Here is a 7,173-nt window from a genome sequence, read left to right on the forward strand (position 1 = left end):
CAGTCCTACTTTCCTGGGCCAACTTCAAGTTGTTAATAGTTGTTCTCTGGGGAAAGTCACATCACTGCCCAGACTAAGCAGAACTATTGCACTGGCATGGGCAGACCCAAATTATTTTAACATAAGGACATTACAGAGTTCTAACTCCTATAAGACACCTCCATACGAATACCAGTTACCTGGTACACCTGTCCTATATGTTTCCTATAAATTAGGGCACATAATATGTCACCTTGGTTTCTTCCTTCTCTCAATTTAAACATTCCCTTTCTTGGAGGCACAAACAATTGATTTAACTAAAAGGAGAATGGCAAGGTGGTCCAATTTTTACCCCCCTACTTTCCATTTGATTTATTCAGGGTTATAGTCGACATCAGAAAACAGAAGGGACAAAAAAGTGAGGGAAAGCATCTGTATCATTTTATTATCAGATAAATTAAAACACAGTTGGAGAGAGACTAGTGTATTGAATAAAATGCTAAATTCCAAATTGAAACATTTAGATTTTTAAACTCAGCAAGGGATTCCACTGCAGTGTTACTTTGAGCAGTATTCTTCATCTTTGAAGGCCTCAATTTTCTGATCTTCTTGTTAACTACATTTTTTCCAAAAGTGTTTGTATGTGAGAATCACATAATTGGACTGAACTACAAGCTCCAAGTTTCCCATGGCTTTTGTGTGAAAAAGGCTGTCATGGGCCTCCCTTTTATATCCTTTTCAGAGTTCTCAAGATGACCAATCCCCAAGAGAAGATCAAGAAAATTAGTTCATTCTAGGTTACCAAAGAGAAGGATAAACGTATTCATATGTTCTCACTCAATTGTGACAGTTTATTCTCCATATTTCCATTTTAATTTACTCTCCATTACTTTTTAGGAAGGATTGTTGATTTTAATATGACTTGTCAGTGCATCCGTCTATAATTCAACAAGTACTTTTTGAGAGCCAACTTTACAGTAAACTATTATTAAGAAAAGATACATTTTATGGAAAAAAGATACATAAGAATGAGTTATTAACAAAGATTTTATAGTATAGGGTAAATATATATAAATATGAATATATGTGATCTATTCAATATGAATATGAATATATATGAATATTAATATATATAGATATGAATGATGGAGTATTCTACAAAAGAAAAAAATAGTTATATAAAAGAAAAAGAAAATGTTCCTGTTGTTAATTTCTATCAAATTGTCTCCTGCTTCATAGTAACCTTTTAACAACACAAAATACTGTCTGGTTTTTAGTTGTTTTGTGTTTGTTTTTTTTTTTTCATTGCAGATCACTTTATTGTGATATATAAGACTTTCATTGTCTAATTTTCAGAAGTACATCATTCGATATTTCTTCCTAGTTTGACTAAATCTAACGGGTATGTTGAAACCTTTTTAGTGTCATAGTGAAACTCAAGACAATGATGGTGCATGAGGGTATAATACTCAATTTTCAGCAGGGTGAGAATGCCATCTCTAAACTACCAATACCTCGTCAGAGGAAAAGAGTAGTCTAACATTGCCATGGAGCACTGGTGGCCTGGTTAGTAAGGAGTTGAATTATCAACCCAAAGACAAGTGATTTGAATCTACCAGCTGCTCTGCAGAAAAAAGATAGTCTTTTCTAATACCATTTGCAGCTTCTGAAAACCCACTCGAGGGTCAGCTAAGAGTCAGTTCTAATACAAATCCCACAATCACAATATAACTTATTGTCAAGTGTATTAAGCTTTTTGATAGTGAATTGCACTGCAAACTCAAAGAGTTGCCTCTTTATTGATTTGAACCCACCAGTAGCTCCACAAGAGACATACGGGCAACCTCCTTCTGAGACACTGAAAATGTTATATATGTCCCATTGCACACAAAAAGGTTAAAGTTTGAGGTTCTTCAAGGCTTAATTGTGAGTTGCTTTATTTTTTTTAATATGATACCCTTTTCCTATGTTAATTAATATATTCTCATAATTTTAACTACAGATAGTCAAAACTTTCTCTTGGATTGACCACTGCCTTGTTCCTTCCTGATGTAATTTCTTTTTTTGTACTATCTTCTTGTATGTACAATGTAAATATTATTTACTTTATAATATTTATTAATTTATAGATCATGAAAACCACCTCTTATCTCCTATCAATTAATCTTTTCTTTTGTAATGTAACTTCCATTTTCCTACCAGTTTAAAATTATTAAAGTACCATTTAGTAAGACGTGTTTTCTTAAGTATCTACAAATACAGTGAGAACAATGCTTATATTGAATAACTATTCTGTTTCAGATACATGAAACAGTTTCATGTGGTACTCTACGAAATCTGCATGCGATTAGATGAGTAAGGAACTCAGACTCAGGAAGGATAAGCATCTTTCTCCAAGTTGTCGTTAGGTGCTGTCAAGACAACTCATAGTGACCCTATGAACAACAGACCTGAATCGTGTCCTATCCTGTGTTATCCTAATTCTCTCTGATACGCTTGAGCCTGTTGATGAAATTACCGTATCAATCCATCTTGAAAGGGCTTTTCCTTTTTTTTTTTCCAACTGACACTCCACCCTTCCAAACATGACATTCTTTTCCAAAGAATAGCCTTTCCTAGCAACATTGCAAAAGTATAAGAGACAAAGCTTTGTTATCCTACTTCCGAAGAACACTCCAGTTGCACCCTTTCCAAGACATAATCTGTTTGTTCTTTCGGAAGTCCATTGAATATTCAGATTCTTCTCCAACACCACCACTTAAAGACAACAGTTATTCTTTTGTCATCTTTTTTCATCACCCAGCTCTCAGGCACATAGCAAGTAATTGGAAAGACCATGGCCTGAATCAGGTACACTTTAGTTTTCAAACTGACATTACCACTCTTCAGAATCTTCAAGAGGTCCCTGAAAGCGGACTTGCCCAAAGCAATATGTCTTCTTGTCTCCTGACTGCTAGTGCCAAGGATGTTGATTGTGTATCCAAGTAGGATGAAATCATTAACAGTTTCAATCCTTTTTCCATCTATAATAATATATCATAATATATTGCAAACTGTCCAGGTGATAAGGATATTTATCTTCTTGATGTTAAAATGAAATCTATGTTGAAGGCTGTAGTCTTTGATCTTCTGCAACAAGCACCTCAGGTCCCCCTGGCTTTGAGAAATCAAGGTTGGGTTATCTGCATAAGGAAGGCTGTTGATGAGTCTGCCTCTGAACCTAATGTCATATTCTTCTTCTTAGAGTTGGTTTCATGCTCAACATACAGATTGAATGGATATGGAGAAAGGATACACCCCTGACATGGACCCTTCCTGATTTTAGAAATATAAGTAAAATCAGTTATTAATTAAGAGAGTTAAGGTTTATATAAGATTTTCTTTTACATATATTTCATTGTTTTCCATTTTTTTTCTTTGTTGCTATGAGCCATAGAGTTGACCACGACTCACAGTGACCCTGTGAATAACAGATTAGAATATTGCCTTGTCTTATATCATTGTCATACTATTCACAAACAGAAGAGTTGAAATGATGGAAGAAATTTGAAAGTTTTTAAACAATAAAACCTACATGAATCCAGGGAGTGTTGAAATCTTGCACACTAAAGATTTAAAATATCTGACTCCTAGGCACCCCAGTGTCCTTAAGAAGACCTTGCAATTTAACACAACTTTTAGATATATTTAAAATGTCAAATTGTATGCATTTTTACACTACCTTTAATTATTTTTCACTTGCTCTTTAATAGAAATCTAGCAAAATAAATGTGAATGAAATGAAATAATGTGTTATGCAAAATTTTGAAGCCAAACTACAACTTGGTTACTATATTATAAAAAAAAGTAGTAGTATTTAGATTTTTCCCTAAATGCAGTAATTTTATTTCATTCTATTTATCACCATTTTTTCAATTCACAGTGTGATATATTTTTCTTTTAACAGACAATGTGGTTGTTTGGAGCACTCAGCAAATACTCTCGCTTTTCTAGTTCTTTCTCATGTATAGAAAAGCATCACTTAAAACTGCCATTATTCATCTCACATTCCAATGCACTCTTTTATCCTGAATTTTAATTTCTTTAAAAAGATCTTCTATTTAACTGCAAGAGAAAAATAAAAGTTGATCAGTTCATGTTCACCATGCCTGAATTAACAAATACAGGCATAGTTTATAAAGAGAACACTTAAAATAAGCTATGACTTTTTTTAGTAATTGTGTGATTGCCCATTTATCCACTTTTTCAAGTAACAGAAACTAGTCATTATATATTTGTTTAATTTTTTCTCATTTTTAAAATACTATAATATATAATTTAGAAAATTTCATTAGCTAGAAAAATATCTTAATCCAAAGATAAAAATTTACAGATTCCATGATCATGTATTTAAATAATTATGCATCTATATTGCAAATATTATTGTTGTTATGTGCCGTCGAGTCACTTGCAACTCTTAGCAACCCTATGCACAACAGCCCTAAACTTTTCTCTGTCCTGTGCCAATCGCACTGCCTCTGACTCTCCCATCCCAATTATCCCAGTCACTGAATCAATCCACCTCATAGAGGGGCTTCCCCTCCTGTGCTGTCCGTCTCTACCCTTACAAACATGATGTCCTTCTCCAGGGACCAGTCTCTCCTCACAAGTCCATGGGAATAAAAAAATATGAACTTATGCTTATCCCTACTGGATTTAAAAACTACCTCAAGAATACGTTTGCTGTATTGAACACTAATGACCAAAGACCAGACAAATTGTGGGACTATATCAACCATGAAGAATGCCAAAAGCATTAAAGAAGGAAAGACATAAAAGGTCAAAATGGATGTCAGAAGAGACCCTGAAATTTACTTTTCAAGGAAGAGAAAGAATGATGAAATGAGAAAACTGAACAAAATATTTCAAAGGGCAAATTGAGAAGACAATAAAGTATTCTATTAAAATGTGCAAAGACATGGACCTAGAAAACCAGAAAGGAAGAACACACTCAATATTTTTCAAGTTGAAACAACTTGATAAAAAGTTGAAGAAAAAATCCAAACCACAATTTGTAATACTGAAGGAATCTAAGAGCAAAATATTGATTATTGAGGAAGTATCTAAAGAAAGTAAAAGGAACACAAAATTTCTGTACACTCACACACAAAATAATAATTGTCTACACTGAACTGTTTCAGGAACTACCATATAGTCAAGAACTAGTGGTAATGGGAAAAGTCCAAGCTGCACTAAATTGAGAAGTAAAAAATTAAGGCCCTAGAAATTTATCAAATGCCAATTGTGGTGTTTAAGCAAACAGATGTAGCCCTCGATTTGCTAACTAAGAAATTTGAAAGACAGTTACCTGGCCAACCAATTTGAAAACTCACATTGGTTTCATTCCAAAAAGATCCAACAGAGTGTGAAGATTATTTTTAAATGACCCAAACAGTACATCTAGAAACTGAAGCTGAATTTGGAGAGGTCTTGTAACAAGGGATATCATTGCTGACTTTAGATGGATACTGGCTGAAAGTAGAGAATACCATAAAAAGTATTACTTGTGTTTCATTTACATTAAAAAACTGTGTATCGTAATAAATTATGCATAACATTGAGAAAACTATGTAAGATGGAGCTTCAAAATCCTTCCCTCCAAGGAGCAGCTTGGTTTCACCATCTCTAGGACAAACCTGTTTTTTCTCTTAGCAGTCCATGGTATGTTCAATACTCTTCTCCAGCACCATAATTCTAGCTCTCTGATGCATAGTAATTGGGAACATCACAGTCTGGATCAGGCACATCTTAGTCTCCAGAATGATATCCTTGCTTTTCAACATTCTGGAAATGTACCTAACAGCAGATCTTTTTCAATGCAATTTGTCATTCTGGAAATGTCCTGACAGCTAGTGCCAAGAGTTCTGGTTGTGGAGCCGAATAAGTGGGAATTGTTTGCAATCTTTACCTTTTCTCCATCTATTCTGGAGCCCATTTGGTGAGAATCTTTGTTTCTTGATGTTGAGCTTCAATTTGATTGTATTGGATTTCTTCAAATGATTTAGATCCTCCTCAATCTTGGCAAGCAAGGTTGTATCATATGCATAGAGCGCTTTAGTGATGAGTTTTCTTCAAATTCTAATGCCACATTCTTCCTCATAAAGTCCAGTCTGCTGAATTATCTGTTCCACATATAGATTGAACAGATATGGATAAAGGATGCACCCCTGACACACCCCGTTTCTAATTTTGAACCATGCAGTGTTTCCTTGCTCTGTTCTGACCACCATTTCCTGGTCAAAGTATAAGTTTCACTTGAGCACAATCAAGTGTTTTGGTTTTGGTTTGTTTTCTTTTTTAATTGTTGAGGTTTGCTTTCTGTCCTAATATATGATCAATTCTGGAAAAGGCACAAGGTGCACTTGAAAATAAAGTTAATTGAGTTTTGTTCGGTGCAGTGCCATGACTATATCCACAAGATCAAGCTTGCTGATAGTATAGTTTAGATCTTCCTCATCTTAAGTTCCTTTTGAGTTGACTTACCTTTTGATGATAGTGGTGTTTTGAAATCTCCTACCACTATTGTGATGGTATCTATTTCTTTCTTCAATTCTGTTAACTGTTGCTTTATGTATTTTGCCGGTTTAGTGGATGAAAGTTCACCTGGTTTATGTCTTCTTGATCTATTTTGCTTTTTCAGTATTTAATGCTTTTTCTTATTTTTATGGTGGTTTTCATTCTGAAATCTATTTTGTCAGAGATTAGTATTGTCACTTTTGCTATTTTGTGTTTGTCATTTGCTTGGCATATTTTTTACAGCCTTTGAATATGAGTCTGTCTTTCTCTTCATTTTTTAGGTGTATTTTTTATAGACAACATATTGATGGGATTTTTTTTAATCCATTCTGCTACCCTCTCTCTCTTAATGGGTGTATTTAGTTCATTCACTTTAAGTGTGATTAAAGGCCATGTTTGTTTGTTGTTGTCAGGCCATGTTCACCATTTCCATTTTGCTGTGCTTCTTTTCCTGTTCTTTCTAGTCACTATGGTCCATCCACTTTCCTTTGGTATCTCCATGTGCACTTAGATGTTTTTGTAGTTTGAATCTTGTTTTTATATATTTCTGAAGTTCCTTCTTTTCTGCAAAATATCTAATTTCTTCATATTTGATGGAAAGCTTTGCTTGATATAGGATCCTTGGTTGGCAATTGTTTT

The sequence above is a fragment of the Elephantulus edwardii genome, unplaced genomic scaffold (assembly GCF_000299155.1).
Source record: "Elephantulus edwardii isolate Elephantulus edwardi_28Jun2011 unplaced genomic scaffold, EleEdw1.0 scaffold00380, whole genome shotgun sequence".
NCBI lineage: Eukaryota > Metazoa > Chordata > Mammalia > Macroscelidea > Macroscelididae > Elephantulus > Elephantulus edwardii.